This window comes from Homarus americanus, unplaced genomic scaffold (genome assembly GCF_018991925.1).
Source record: "Homarus americanus isolate GMGI-L3 unplaced genomic scaffold, GMGI_Hamer_2.0 scaffold7585, whole genome shotgun sequence".
NCBI classification, from domain to species: domain Eukaryota; kingdom Metazoa; phylum Arthropoda; class Malacostraca; order Decapoda; family Nephropidae; genus Homarus; species Homarus americanus.
Genome location: NW_024732384.1, coordinates 190,182 through 207,336, shown reverse-complemented (window position 1 = coordinate 207,336; position 17,155 = coordinate 190,182). Strand labels below are relative to the sequence as shown.

At 39.4% G+C, this 17,155-nt stretch overlaps 1 protein-coding gene across 1 annotated transcript in view; it reads left to right on the top strand.

Moving 5' to 3' along the window:
• Nucleotides 1-592: 592 nt before the first annotated feature.
• Nucleotides 593-17,155, top strand: part of LOC121868472 (uncharacterized protein DDB_G0284459-like) — a 96,169-nt gene continuing 79,606 nt past the window's right edge. The window contains exon 1 of the mRNA XM_042369134.1: nt 593-682. The gene's annotated coding sequence lies outside the window, so the exon portion shown is untranslated. The remainder of the gene's footprint in view (nt 683-17,155) is intronic.

Genomic DNA, 17,155 nt, shown 5'->3' with positions numbered 1-17,155 from the left:
TGTCACTAACACGGCAATGTTGTGCCGTCGTGACGTCACCATTTGTTTATCGAGAACCTTGGGAGGATGGCGAGTGAGGTGGTGAGTGTTGCTCTTATTTTCCTACTTTACTGGAGTATCTAGGGGTTTTTATCCATTGTGATATATGAATGCAAGTGTATAAGTACTCAAGGAAGATATAGAGATACTTTATATAAAAGTTTCCATTTAAAATAAGTGATAAAATTGTTGTTGAAAAGGTGCCAGTGCTGGATGGTGACGTCAGGTCGTGTGAGTGAAGAGAGCAAGAGAGAGAGACGAGTTGCTCTCTAGTAGTTTAGTCCTTTTTTATACCATTAAATGAATACCTATTGATTAATTATTTCACCTGAAGCAACAATAATAATTTTAAAAGTAGATGAAAGGGTGAGAATTAATTTTGTTTTTGCGAACATTGTTAAAAAGTGGGGTTAGAGATGGCGAGTGTCCCTGGTCGATGGGGCTCTGAGGCAATCCAAGCTGACCTTGACAGCCGACTAAGCAGGCAACAGCGACGGCCAGCCTGCTCATGTTCCTGCTCCTCATGCAAGCCTGGTTGACCCCGCACCACCACCCTCACACCTCACTCTTATACTCATGACAAGACAGTTTCTCACCTGGTGCAACCTGATGCACCAAGAATCAATACTGACATGACCTTGAAGTACGTTGTAGCATTCTTCCTGTTGGGATGATGTTGTAGTCATAAGGATTATCCAGACCTGTTCACCTCCTAGTGCGCTAACCAGTCAGGCAGAACCTGGGGTGGGATGGGGGGTGGTTGCACCATCCCTAGCTCACATATCTATTTACAACCACCGTAGCTGATACTCTCTCATTGAACACATATATCCCTGATGCTACTGATGTACACTGAAGCACAGTATTGTAATGAGGTGATGATGACTATAGGACACGATATACTGTACTTCCTGTTGGTGATTGCCCTGTTTTGTACTCAACTCCCATGCAAAAGTTTATTACACAACACAGGGTGGGACATTATTTAGTGTATCACTGATAACGCAATAGAGGAGTGACTGATGAATATAACAGTAGTTGGTGTTTAAACTTGTGGGTTGGTGACAAGTGATAAACTTCTTCATGTTGTCCAATATTTGTCACCAGGTAATTTTCATACAGACTAATAGCTGCTCAGAACACTTACCCATATTCCATTTTCCTTCTCTTTCACAGACTTGTCCATTATTTACCAAGTTTCGTAGATTAATGCTGGATTTAGGGGTTAGTTTAAAGTCCTGTGTCACAATTTAGGAAACAGTCTGGATGATGATTGTCATTGTCACATCAGCTCTTAGATTTCACCTACACCGGTAATAAAAAACTGTAGTGGTGAAACAGATCTAATCTTGTTCACGTTTCTTTGGCTTTATATTTTAATTTGATTTTATTTCCATATCTTGATTCTCTACGATTGAACTACACTGAAGGAGTTTTAAAATTATCCACCATTACATTTCTCATTTTGAAGAAGGATTATTTTATGTTAGTGCCATCTCCACATAAAGCAAATCTTAATGTCAATACAGTATTGAGAAACAACGATGTAAGTTAATTTTGAAACTTGTAGAATCAGTCATAGGATTATACTTGTACAAGATCATTAGATCACCCTTAATAGTTTGAACATAAATACAGTACTGCCTTTATATTACAAGCTCTGGTTGTGTCAGTGATCTACAGTAATGGTCGGCGGCTGTAAAGAAAGCTGGACACAAGGACTAAGATCTGTGCATTCTTGTAATGCATAACATTTTGATATCCTCTCTGTTATTGTGAGATTTTAGCCCCTATTGAAGAACCGACTATCTGTCAGGTTGATTTGAAACTTAATCTTGGGTTCCCTCAGGTGACGATAAAATTCTAGACATCTTCGTATAATAACCAAGCCAAATTTAACAACTTTTGAAAATGGCTTAGGCCAATTGTACTGTATGTTTCTTATTAACCACACTATACGGGTCCTCTCTCTGCTGAACAAAATGGTCTGGCGTTAGCTAACTGACCAATTTAAAATTTATCTGTTGCTGTGCTTCATTTGTATTATTTTCATTCATTGTACAGTATTGTACTGTACTGTATTATTGTTGCCAGATATCACTTTTTATTAATTTTTTAGCCTTTAGAGAAAGTGTGCTTGCTCATTTCTTTTGAGAAGCCTTTCTTATTGTCATGAGCTGCTTTGTCAATGTACAGAACATTTGTATGATAATGTCCTGTACTTTATTACCAAGATTTAAAAGTTTTTTAATATTGCTTGTACTGTACCAAGTGCTGTATGCAAGTTTCTTTAACACTGGTGACACTTGCTCCTAGTTGGGATATTCACACCAACTTTTCTCTCAGTACTGTTTAGCAATTAAGAACTTGTTTGTTATGGAGTAAATGTTGAAGTGAACATGTTTCACTATTTACACAGTTTGTTGAATAGGTTCACTCTGTTCAGATTTTGTTGCTCACAGCATCAGTATTGTTATACAGATACTGTACTGATAGTCATTACTAAGTTACCTTTTGTTGTGTTTGCTTGTTAGTGGATTTCTATTTTTAAAATTTCATCAGAAATAATGGTGAAAATTTAGTAGAAATAATATTAACATATCTGAGAATTTACTGAAGAACAGGAAGTTCAACATGTGTTAATGGCACCTTTTATTATGATGTAGAAAGGTTTGTATTAAAATATTCATCGACTTGCTGTTATGGATACTGGACAAACACCTTTAATCTGGCACCCTGTGATCCTGCTTTCTTGGTACAGTATTGGTTTGTGAAACTGCTTGGCTAAGGTGACGTCCCCGTTATCCATGCCCCTACAATGTTTGTTTACATTTACCAGTACCGGCTCTCAGTGTTGTTATATGTTCTGTCCTTTTATTTAGCTCTGAATTATTTTTTAATATAGTTTCAAAGAGACCAGCACGTGGTGCAAGTGATGATAATGTTACATAAGCCTCACTGAAATTATGTAAGGTACACATTCAGTACCTGTACTATTTTCAATGCAAACCTCCAGATATTAACCCTCTCAGCCTCGCACAAAGGAGTCAAACATAAAAGGCAAAAAAAACTTACGCTCGTCCTCGTGGCCACGTCCAGTGGGCTATATTTTCAAATAACTAAAAAAAGCTATTCAGTGAAACTGACTGGACTTTTGACGCCATTACTGGACTTTTGACGCCATTTGACAGGCGTCGTTTTCTTTGTGTGGGCCTTACCACCTTCCCCTAGATCAGTGGCTTCCAAACTGGGGGGCGTGAGGTGGGTACAGGGGAGGCGTGAAGCCATCTGCCCAAATTTTCTATTTTTTGCTCAAAAAGAATATAATTTAGAAACTCTTTCAGGAGTAACTCTCTCTCCGTTTGAATCTTCCACACATCCGTGCAAAACCAAAGTATAGCAGTCACCCCTATCCGTTTTCTATCATTTCATCTCTCTCTCCTTACACGTCTTGTACATGTCATGGATACCATACTGACTCTCACACAACACTACCAGCCACCGATCCTCCCTCATCTTCAGTTATGTATGTTGAGATTTATCTCAAACTGTGTGTTTTAGTCTGGATTTCTTCTATTTTAATGATTTTTTAATTAAATTTCCTTATAACTGGTGTGATGTAGATTTTGCATACAAAAATATAAGGGGGGGGGGTGAGGACTTCGCAAAAAGCAAAAGGGGGAGTCATGCTAGAACGTTTGGGAACCACTGCCCTAGACGGTCTTGGTCATCGTGTGAGTGGCAGCGCAGCATGAAGCCAGTGTGCTCTGGCCATTAGAGCGAGAGGAGGGTGCGGGGCTCGGTCCTCTAATTATTCCGTGAGTTTTTGTGTTATATTATTTTTCCTTATACAGTACCACGATATTCTTCATGCTTTGTTCTTTATTTATTATATGGTACATATCTATGAACACCACAATACAAGGAAATTTGAATGGAAATCGAGATGTTACTAAACATTTTCCTACTTTTCAACTTATACTCGAAAATAATGGCTTAAATTTCAAATTTTTTTAATTTTTTATGATTTCATAAAAATTTTCAGACATTTTTATGCTAGAAGAGACCCCATTACAATTAATAAAACAATTCCAGGGCAGTGAAATGAGCCATAAAAAATATATATTTTTGTTTCGACGATTTTTGGCAAAAACCTCCGAGGCTGAGCGTAAGTTTTCATGCACGTACAGTATGTGTCTCAGGCTCCGAGGCTGATAGGGTTAAGAAACAGGCTACTCTGTACTATACCTGTATTTAGATATAGTATACTGTACAGTATTGGGAGATCTTATGAAATATTTAGCCAGGTTATTGCTCTCTGTGGGTCTTACTGTGTCATAATCATCATCGTTATCATCATCATCATCGTTATCATCATCATCATCATCATCATGGGGTTTAGTGTACAATTAAATTTAAAACAGTGACCTTGAGGCAACTCCCTCGCAGGCAGGTTTGCCTTGATGATGGGCAGATAATTACTGTATTATTTACTGTATTTTGTACTTTAAAGTTACTTCTTTAGGAAGTCTTCAGGAACTCATCGACAGTTTATATCATCAATTGAATGGACATTAACCCCTTAGGTACGAGGGGTCTCTTGGACATTAACCCCTTAGGTACGAGGGGTCTCTTGGACATTAACCCCTTAGGTACGAGGGGTCTCTTGGACATTAACCCCTTAGGTACGAGAGGGCCTCTTGGACTTTGGTCATAACCCTAGGTACGAGGGGAATCTTGGGGTCTCTTGGACAATTAACCCCTTAGTCGGGGTCTCTTGGACATTAACCCCTAGATGCGAGGTCTCTTGGACATTAACCCCTTAGGTGTGAGAATTCTTGGACATTAACCCCCTACTAGGGTCTCTTGGACAACCCCCCTCTTAAGTCTCCCTTACATTAACCCCTTAGGGTCTCTTGGACAGAACATAGGTACTAGGGGTCTTGGACGCCCCTTAGGTGCAGGGGTCTCTTGGACATTAACCCCTTAGATGCGAGGGTCTCTGGACTTAACCCCTTAGGTACGAGGGGTCTCTTGGACATTAACCCCCTTAGGTAATTAGGGGTTCTGACATTAACCCCTTAGATGCTAGGGTCCCTTGGACATTAACCCTTCTGCGAGGGGTCGGACAGGGTCGTAGGGTCTCTGGACATAACCCTTAGGTCGAGGGTCTCTTGGACATAACCCCCTTATAGATACGAGGGTCTTGGACATTAACCCCTTAGGTACGAGGGGTCTCTTGGACATTAACCCCTTAGGTACGAGGGGTCTCTTGGACATTAACCCCTTAGGTACGAGGGGTCTCTTGGACATTAACCCCTTAGGTGTGAGGGGTCGCTTGGACATTAACCCCTTAGGTACTAGGGGTCTCTTGGACATTAACCCCTTAGGTACGGGGGGTCTCTTGGACATTAGCCCCTTAGGTACGAGGGGTCTCTTGGACATTAACCCCTTAGGTACGAGGGGTCTCTCTCTGCTTAATAAAATCTTCGGGTGTTAGCCAAATAAGATATTAAAAATGGCGTCTAGTAGTGAGGGAGTTAAAGATTTTTTAATTTTTTTTTAACCTGTACTGTACTACTGTATTTCTATTTCATGTACTGTACCTGTTTTAGTGAAGTACTGTAAAGGAATTTTTTGATCATGTCTCAGGTGACCCGTGTCGGAAATTTCTGTGGTCCGGCACTGGTCAGTCCCAAGGGTGGTAGTTTGACACGTAGCTGGTCATACCATCTATCTGGAACAGTCTTAAAATTATTCAGGAACCACAACTTTGGCTGAACTCTTACTAATGAAGAGCCAAAGTTTATATCTGTTTAAAACTGTGATGAAAGTTGTACAGTCATAACATGTAGTGTGCAGCAGTATTATTACAAGAACAGTTTTAAATCTGTATTTATCTTTAGAATAATTGTACATTATTGGATCTTATTTGAAAATTAATAGAAAATGTGAGTTAATTGTCTTATACTGTACAGAATGAAATTACTGTGTGTGTGAGATTATGGCGTTGTGTCTCATAAATATTTTTGAAATTAATACAAGAGGAAATGTCTTTGAACAGGAAGTAGTGTACACTGTATCCTGTCACTGTCAACACATCATGTTAGTTTAGTAATTGTCATACAATACTGAATAAGAAATAGGAAAAAAATTGCATTTAAGATATTCTGCTGTCTTAAATTAAAGGAGTAAGTACTCTTTGTTAGTTATGTAGTTACCCTTAGTGAAAATATGGGCTAGGTAGTGCATGAGTACATTAGCCTGGGCAGTGGGGAGTGTCCATCAATTTTTTGGTTTCTTTGATCTGACTGAGGATCTTTCCGGTGAATTATCTCCTCCTCATAGGCCATTATAAATTGTTCTTTATTATTTTCCCTCTGAAGCTTTTCTCATTAGATGACACCCTCTCCGGTATGTGATGCTATTCTTTATACAGTACAGTACTCGAGCTGTGAATAGCTTTGAATAGTTAGTTAAACATCGCCAGCTACATTATTATCGGAGTAACAATCAGTGGATCTCATATTTCTTGCTTGACAGAAAACAGAGACTTAATGTAAATTGATCCTGGTCTGGCTGGGTTGCAGTGCTAAGTGACAGCCAGTGAAGGAGTGTGTTGGACCCTGTCTTATTTATATACAGTACATGACAGACTCGCCTGTTTGTGTCTTCTCGTGTGGACATATTTACTGATGATTCAAAGAGTTTCTCACATGTTAAGCCCCACCAAGACCAAATTCAGTACCAGACATACTGGTAGTCAGCTTTAGACTCTGGCATTACTTCTCTGACTTATGTTTGGTGATGACTATTGGCAGGAGAGAAGGAAGGCACAGAATGTATGATAGGATGAATAGAAAGGATGAATAAAAAATGAACAAATTGAGCTAGAGAGAAGGAAGAGGACCTATTTCTGGTGTTTAATAGTTTTATATAAATGTTTGGTTGTGAAGAATATAGGAAATGTATTTATGAATGCTACTAAAACCACCAACAGAGAGAATGGTTTTATTGATATGCTGTACTGAACATTGTGTAGGTATTGTTACCGCCGCCCTCGTACGCCGCGACCTCTGAACCCATCTGGTCTCGCGACCTGTGACCTCTCCTGATGTAACAAGTTGTTTTTGTTATGACCGTAGATAAGGCTGGGGATGCCTCTGTCTGGGCTGGCAGTATTTGTAGCCTCCTTTGAGTGTACACACCAGCGATACTAGGAATTAAGTGGAGGTGTAAGTCCACACACGTGAGTCAAAGATCACAGTGAGTGTTTGTATTATGGTGAAATGTTGTGAACTATATACTGTATGTGCATAGTGTAAGGCAATTTGGATAATAACTGACGTATAATGTACTGTATACATGTAATGGAATGTAATCAATAGTTAACGAGTGTCTCACTCTTACAGGTTTTGACCATATCAATCAATAAATGTTGAGTGAGTCCACATTGTGGGTTTCTCTCACCTTTAAGATGTGTCGTCATCTAACTGTCGAACATTTGGCAGTTAAAGGTATAATTTCTGACTACCCGTCACACCGCCGTTGTCTTGTATACTTATAAGACTTGAGGCAGCATCAGTCCTCTTACCCGGGGCCTTAGTCCTCATCAGTACTGTACACACATTACAGACTGCTCAATGAGTTTTTATGAGTGGATGACTTATTGGCCATATGACCCAGTGTTTTATAACTTGTATACTGTACTTGTACTGCCCTGATGTTGAGTGAGCTGTTTCAAGCATGTCACTGATGCAGACTCTACCCATTAAGTTTTCTTGGGGAACATGGCTAATTTTTGGAGACATTCTTAACCAATTTCAGTTAGGGTGATGAGAGTTCTTTCTTATTTTGACCTGTTCATAGAGTTTTGATAAACTTTATACTGTATCATTCTTACCAGCCCTCTTTGGGATTTGTTTTTGTATTGTACTGTTCAGTATTCCAGGCCATAGTGAGCCAGTACTTGATGTCTCAGGACTCATCCCCTTCTACAGTACTTGTAGTAGTTTTTTACATTTTTCTGATTGTAAAATGTTTTATTTTCTGATGTGACTTCCCATACACTGTGTGCAGACTCTGTCAATTCCTCTCACAATTTGGAGTAGCGAACAGAGGTGAGGGAGGTGAAGGCTTAGGTGCATTTTGAAGGCCTAATAGTGTTCATGGGAGCTGAAGAAGGTTTTTTAAGCTTTTAACCTCTACACTTTAGGGGTGCCACTTTGACTATTTTATTCGGCTAACACCAGATGATTTTACTCAGCACAGAGAGACCTCTTTTCACTAAGGGTTAAGCGGAAGAAGAAATTCTTCCAGTTCAAAGGCTTCTTCTTGTTTTAAAGTTATGGTAACTTGGAAGTTCCTCATGAAACTTTCCTGGGTGTATGTAATTACTGTACAGGTAGTAAGTAAGTAATATTCTTTATTGCCTATCAGGATCAAACCACCATTTCTACCTACAATTAATGTACACTACTGTACTGTAAGTGTAGGTGGATTTAGCAGAACAGACAACAAGAAGTCCAGACAAATTTACTTAAGCTGTATGTCAAGTTACATGAGTCAGTACAGTAGATACAATTACTTCAGATAGTAAGACAGTTTTGGTTTAGTAAATTAGATTATGTATAAGACCAGTTTAGTGTAGTCAGGAATTTTAGTTTCATTAGTACAGTTTAAAGGTCAGGTTTTGTGTGTCATGAGGTCATATTGCCACTGTATGTAGGTTAGTGTTTTTTGATATAGTGTCAAGTTTGGTAATTTCAGGCATTTCAGTAGTTAAGACTTCTTATTGCTTAAATCCTTTTGTTTCGTCTTGCAATATGATCCCTCACCAGCTTGACCCCTCATGTGTATGGCGACCTGTTGTGTAATGGTCATCATGCTTACTAGCGGGTGGACCCGGGTTCGTTCCTCGGGCAGGTAAAACTTTGGGCAAGTTCCATTTCACCATTTGCCTCTGTCTACCCAACATTAATTGGGAACCTGGATGTTAATAGATATGGGGATCGTGTTCTGGGGTAATGGTTAGCCAGTGCAGCTAGTGAATTGTCTGGGCTTCTCATAACATTCCTTGACACTGGGTCATGCAGTTTGCTAGCGTAGGGCGTCGTTGTTGTGTCACACCCTCTCTCACCACATCCTCACTTGCCCTATGACCTCCTCCTACAGGTCCCCAGCCGTTACCAACACCTCTTCCCTCCCTGACCAGATACCCCTCCTCCTAGTGACAGGCCTGGCACTTGACTTTATTAGGGACCTGCCACGTTTTACCATAAACAGATAAATTGTACCAGGAATTTTTCCCCCACACACTCATCATTCTGTCACTTTATGTAACTTGCTGACAAAACCCATGACCCTTCAGGCTTTTACGCCCTTAATGCATGAGTCATAAAGGCAAGCATGAATTCCCCGATGGGCACTGTAAATGCTTCTGCGCTTCGGCTTGCACAGGATGTAAGGGGGTGCTCAATAAACTAGACCCCCTCGTGGGCAATCTAAAAAAAAATAATCTTGGTGACAGTTTCTGCACCTTAAACAAATTCACACCTAAGTGGCCCTGGGGCCGGCCATCCATGAACACAAGGGGCAACCATTACAGTACTATTTTTATTATATATGTCTGTGTGTGTGTGTGTGTGTGTGGCAGTTATCTCCTAGCAGTAAATCACTCTGTGTTTCCTCCCAACATCACACCACATAATTTGATACCAATAACTTTTATTTTTCTCCTGAACTGTTTCTGATTCTTCTAGCAATGTTAGATCTTCCTGGGAGAATATTGTACAGTACTTTATTATACTATACATACTGTAGGTAGAACTGGCCTTCTTCATTATAATTACCAACAGGGTGAAATACACATTACATAAGATGATAAAACAATAACATTACTCGCCATTGACTTACCTCAGATGCATCTCTCACTGTGTTACCAGTGCCACCTTAGTTCCCACTGTGATGGGAGGTACAGAGCAGGAGCCAGAAGCCCTGTTAGTAGATGAACTTAGCTGTGGCTGTGTGTTGAAGATGACATCAAGGCTAGACTGCCTTGCCTTCTTTCTGAAGTTATGAAGCATCTCAGAGTAAGAATGCCTGACCTGTAATGCAGCCTTCTTCACTGTTCAGGATCATGCTCTGGCAGAACCTTACTCAAACAGTCATGGCTCACTTTGGTAGCTACTTTGCTATTGTCTGTACTGTACTTAGTGTTTTTCTGTAGATTGTAAAGTCTTGACCTCACATATGGAACCACTCAGCTTAGTGGTTTAAAATGTTGGCACTGACTGAGATGGATTATCTACACCTGGTGACATTGATAAGACACTAATCTTGGTAGACAATGACCAGCGGCCCATCTAGGCATTACACCAGCAGCCAGGAATGTGTCATAGTCATGAAAGCAGTTACCCAGTACTGTATGATTATGATTAAATTTTAAATGTAGGAGTTAGTTATGATTATATTACTGTATATATAGTGCAAAACAAATAAATATCAATTATGGTTACATGAACAAGTGTAATGATTGTAATTGTTTACAATTATGATAACTTGAACATACCGTATATGATACTGTGTATTATAATTGATTACGATTATCCCGTGTCCTGCTATTAATGATAATAATAATACAGTAATGTGTATTCAGTAAAATAATCATACAAATTTACAATTGGATTTGCATGTACAGTACATTATTGTTTATAGACTATGCAGACATATAGTTCAGCATGTGTATAAACAATGCAGATATACGATGTACGTAAACCGTGGAGGTATACCTGTAGTGCTGTACAATATACAGTTTCCATTGTACAGTATTTATACAGTGCATATACAGTTTACAACAATAGTAAACAGTAAGACAATGTGATCAAGGCTCGCTACTGTAGCCACTCTGCCGCCACATTCTACTGTGTTGTACACTATGTAGGAGCTAGATTAGGGATCGTATGTTGCGATTTTGGGTGTTTTCCTTAAGACTCAGAGAACAGCCTGTATGGTAAGCTCTTTTTCCAGGTGTGATGTGTGGTTATGCTGTGTGCTCCTACTCTTGCCTCCCTCACTGATCAAAACACCTTTACAGGAGTGCTCTGATTTATAAGAGGGATACGTTCCTGAAAAACTTTCATAAATCAAAGCCATTTTTCTTATTGACTACCATTATGTAAAGGGAGAAACAGTACAATATGTTCCTTTAAAAAAAATGTCCCTCGAACGTAAAATTACAAACTTTAAACAATTTTTTGTGGGAAATGATACTTCTAAGCATATATATTATTCATAATAACATTACCGGTACTAAAGCAGTACAGTACAATATCATGCCTATTTAATCTATAGTATTAGAATACTGTATATTCTACCTGTACTTGCAGGAAACTGAACGTGGTCGGTGCTAGGGTGATGGCGTGGCAGGAAGGTGGTAGATGGGGTTTTAGAATGAATGGTGCTAGGGTGTAAAACATTACCATCTGAGGATTTACTGTGCTTGTACTGTACTATCATATCAAACTGTTCCTCCTGTTGTGTGGGACCTGTGTTGTAGTCATTGCCATATTCTTGTTGGTATGTGTGTTACAGAGGCATAGATTCATCTAATTCTTCCTCCATATCAACAGTAATTGAAGTACAGTGATCATTTATAAATTTCAGCTTTTTATTTGGTGGTCAGTTTGCATTACTTTAAGATCAATACAGTAGCACCTTCTTATGACTAGCCTGCTCTACAGTACACTGCTTACTGTCCGTGTTCAGCATGGGATGCTCTCAGATGCCTGTGTGAGCAACTCGTCATCTTTTGATACTGCCCAAAAATACCATACAATTTTTTTTATAAAAGTGGGGTTTTCGTTAGTATACCGAAATGCTGCAACAATTTTTTTCCATATTAACAAATTTTTGTAAATTGTGGTTTTGTAAAATGAAGTACAGAACTTACTCATGCTCCCTATTGTTCTTGGTCTTTTAACAACAAAGATCATGGTTACATTACCTTTAAATTCTGTATGTTCATCTAACAGGAGGAAGACTGAATTATGTAACATATGCAGTTTTATTTTTAATAAGTGTAAAGATGTAGACAGTGATATGCAGATAACAAAAAGACTCCAGTGTGAGTTAAGTGAGGGTGGGTGTAGAGGAAGGCCAGAGGTGAGGTTCATTGACTGTGAGTGAGTGAGTGTACATGTGAGGGAGCAAGTCTTGGTGCAGTTATGGTATTTATGGGGGATCATGCACTGACTGATGATATGCAGCACAGTATCTCCCGTGTGTTTTGGGGAAGTTTGTTTTGATCAACTGCTTTTAGTGAAGAAAACAACTTGGTTTATGTATGTAGATAAACACTCAGTTATTTAGGCTTTGTATGTTCATGTGTATAAGACAAATTCAGTGCAGATATCATGTGTTGTGAATCTGGAGACTTAGTAGAATGATGTGCTTAATTAGGAAATGTCATTGAGGTTGTTTAAGGGTTTCCACTGACTCCTCCCTCTCCTTGTTAGTGTGTCATGTCTCCAGAACCACACAGGCACTCATGATAATCTGCTCCTACTTATGTTGTACTGTACACTGTGTTGAAGTTAGGCCCCCCACTGCCCAGTCTATTTAGCTCTACCTTTACCTCTTACATCAGATGAATCACTTGAGTGGCATGAACAAATGGAAATCACTAAGAACTGTCACATAACACCACCTTGAGCTACAGTACTTCCATATAGCTGGGCTCCGATATGAATTTGTTTACAATTTTAAAATCAATATCTTGAAGTGGTTCAGGTTTAATTTCCTCTCTGCTGTAAACAATTATTTTCATGGGGACAGTGGGAGAAATGATGTGCTGGGCTGGGGGGTTACAGTACAGGCATAGTGCATGGAGAAATAGGGTACAGTAACTCAAATCACATATGTGTCTGCTGAAGTATAGTGTCACATCTTAAAAGAGAAGTTAAAGCCACATTTGTTCATAGCCCTCAAGACATTGTTATGGCTGTGTTAGAAATTGAAGAAAATAAACTATGTTTTTGGTCATTACCTTTATAATTCTGGAACCATTCTTCTTATTACTTGAAGCTTTTACACTAAATGAAGGAGTGAAGGTTCTTATAAGATCCCATTTTATGATCAAGAGGAAGAAGAGGCTGACTTGAGAGATCCAGGCTGCTTAAACACTTTTTGGTACAGCTTACCTTGTCTCAGAGAGCTTAACATTTTCAATGGCAGGATACACTATACAGGTGTGAAAGGCCAAAAGGTTTTGTAGTAAAGAGCACCTCTCTCCCGGTTGAACCTGGGTCAATGAATTGATCCAGTGGGTGACTCAAGGTGTAGTGAAGCCTCATGTCAGAGGCAGAAACTCTTTCCAATGCTAACATGATCCATAGCTTTGCCCAGCTTGATGACTTGATCAATTCATTGATATGTTCTCTGGTTTTTTCTTCCTTTGTCCCCAGCTGTTATTATTGGTCAAGTTTTTCATTGTAAAAGATGCTGTTAGAGCCATTATCCAAAATTAGGGATTCAGTACTGGGCTGTACTACTTCCCCAGAGGTAAGAGACCATTACATGTGCAAAGATAATGAAAACCTAAAAGTTCTGTGTTCATATTTGTTGAATAAGAGTTCAGTCAGCCCAAACTACCATATTTCAGTTGTGTTATGTCAGGGGAACAACATGATTTGTCGTGCAAGATTTAAAAACAAACGTGTACAGTATTGACATGAGAAGCCAATTACTGTAGCTATAATGCAGTATAGAAACAGCAAAGTTTATGTCGGTTTTTCATTAAGGTACTGTACTGTATACAGTACAGTACTGTACAATGAAATACAATACTGTATAAGCTTGGGAAGATAACTTGTTTTATCTGGGATAATCAGATGTAGCCAACACTACCAGTTAGTGCTTGATTGATAATCTCTTGATTTTCTAGGAAGCAAAATCTTAATTAGTCAATATTAACTCCTTTGCTATATGGACACCAGTTTTAATATTTTATTTGCTAACGTCAGACGATTTTATTCATCTTGGAGGTGACCCTGTATGCAAGGGGTTAGTAGATAGCTCCCCTAATTCCTTCACTACAGGGATGCCACTTAATGTTTTATTGGCTAATGCCGGACGATATTATTCGGCACAGAGGGGCCCCTGTACACAAGTGGTTAAGATGCAGAGCTTAATCATCTATTTTATTGATATTTTTGCATTTTGAACTGTTAAGGCTGAACCGACTATTTTTTGTCTTGTTCATTGAGTGGGTGAGTTATTCAAGCCATTGTTACTGTATACTAGTGGTATTTATCACCCAAGGAATGAATCATATATGTCAACTGTTACACTTTGGGGAGGACAGCAGCTGAAGCTCCTGGGGTGAAGGGGGAGCTTGTTGTTGCGCGGGAGATCAGCTTGACGTGTTCCTTTCTCCAAATCTTGAATGATCTTGTATTTCACTTCGTACCTTAGGGAACGTTGTATCTTCTTTGGCTTAGGGCGGCTGGGTCCAGGTAAGGCAAGGTTTCTCTGGGGGCGGTGGTTCGGCGGAAGCCATTTTACAGAACAATGGATGCACGTTTACACGGTGTGGCCTGGAGGGATGAAACTGACGCGGCTAGGTCAAGCGTCGTCTTTCCTCCCTCCCACGAGTGGACACGTCATATTACTTTAAATCAATCACAGCTAGCAGCGGAGGGAGGTAAGGATGCATGGCCCAATCACAGTCCAATACGTCATATGATGTCACTGATAACGCAACAGAGACATCCACTGTGCAACCCTTACCACGCGGCTTTCCCAAACGGGAGAAGGCGGGAGGGTCGAATCTAAAAATAGCGTCGCGCCAGACACTCTGCGCGTATATGGGTAGATGCATCGCGTAAAGTGAAAGTCCGGTTCTGGCGAGGTACCGCGTAAATGCAAAATCGCGGAAAGTGAAACCGCATAAAGCGGGGTATTACTGTACTTAACTGTAAAAACAAATAAGGAAAATGTATTACATTAATGAATCAATAGGTAAACACTGGCAGGAACAGGTTGGAACTCTGTCGTCTTTAATGTGATTTGTTTGCATCATCATTTAATACAGTATTTTGTACCGCTGGTGGTATAATTATGGTTTAGCAACATAACGTACAATTTTCCTAGTTACAACTCTGTCATAATTCATATGTTACATGTGACCATTATCATTTAATAAATTAACTATCAACCTGTGGTTCAAGTACTGTATAGTTATGTGATTAAACAACATACAATTTTCTTAGTTACAACTCTGTCATATGCTACAACTGTGTCATATTTCATATCTGACATGTATACATCATCATTTGATTAATTTTTTATACCTGGGGGTATATGAAGCAAAGCAACATAGCATACAATTTTCTAAGTAACTTGCTGACAAAACCCATGACCCTTCAGGCTTTTACGCCCTTAATGCATGAGTCATAAAGGCAAGCATGAACTCTGCATGCTTCCCCAATGGGCACTGTAAATGCTTCTGCGCTTCACCTTGCACAGGATGTAAAGGGGTGCCCAATAAACTAGCCCCCTCATGGGTAATCTAAAAAAAAATTAATCTAAAGTTGAAGTTTGATATACCTGTACTGTACTGTAATGTACAGTTATGGTAATAATTTTTTATATAGACACCATTGGTGAGAAATATGCCTAATGAACATGGGTGCTTCAAACTAAACCAGAACCTTGTTAACTCCGTTTTTAACCACTGTATGACTAATTGATAAAGTAATCCAAAACTGCTATGTTATCCTGGACGTCAAAACTCACCCTTGCCTCGTTGTCAGCTTGTAATTCTGACATTTCGAGTGCAAAAGAACCACAATGTTTTACATCTGTCTTGAACGAAAACTGAACCAAGTCATAAGACTGAGTAAACAGCTCAGGGAATCTATCATTGAAATTTGCTGCAATTTTCTGTTGCATCCACGAGAGTAGAGAGTGAACTGAGCTGAGTACAGTTCAAAGGTAGGAATGCGGAACTTCTGTTGTGAAACGTGTCATCAGGGCAAGCGTGACCTGGACTGACCTGACCTAACTCAAGGAGAGAAACTATATCGGAATTTGTGGTCCCGACTTAACGCGACAGTACCTGTTGACCACGTCCTTCAGTCCTTGACACCTGGACTTAAAAAAATTACATGTAATTGCTGCAAGACCCAGGTGTCTCCAGCGACCCCATGACCTTTATGCGACCCCTATGATGTGTTTTGTGACCCCATGTTTGGGAAACACTGCAGTGTAGACAGTGCAGGTATACAATATAACTGGACATACATAGACAAGTGCCGGTATACAATCGGTGGTAAACTGTACAATAATTTGACTGAGGATAACCAACAAAGCTGTCAGATGCTTATTTCATTGTACAGTCCATGATTGTGATTGTTGGGATGACGTTGATTGTGACTGTTGGGATGACATTATATGGTCTTTGACGTATGTCATGTAAGGTTGAGCACCATAATGGTGACAAGCAACATGGCAGAAAGCAGTAACTTGTGATGTTTACATGGTACACAGTGACGGTGGCCCCTTTGATGTTAGATTAAAGTGGAGTGGGGATGAGTGTGATACTTGTGACTCTTCTGAGTTAAATTGACATTAATCACAGACCCCCACTTTAAATGTGGGTTCAAGACCTAGAGGAGGAGCCAAAGACCCCCTTCTCCCTCCCCTTGCCTGTCAGTAGGTAAGGTTTATATACAGTGTCATATGAAAGAGATAAAACATGCTGAGAAGGCTGCACTAGTGAATGTTGCTGCTGACTAAGGGAAATGTTCTGTTTTTCTTGGTACAGTACTATACTGTACAGTGTTGAAGGATAATGTACATCATGGTGAAAATAGCATACAGTGTATGAAGTACAGTGTATTGATATTTGGTCTTCATTACCTCTTTAATTGAAATATATCCTACATCACAAAGGATAAGTTTAATTTATATTGGTTTTGTCAGGAATGGCTGGTTGGTCCCTAAGTGAGCCACGTACAATAATATATTAAGTTTTATTTTGGTTTTTTGGTAAATACATATTTGAGATTCTGAAAAGGTTAAAATCAGATAAAAGTTATGCCATTTTGTTTTTATT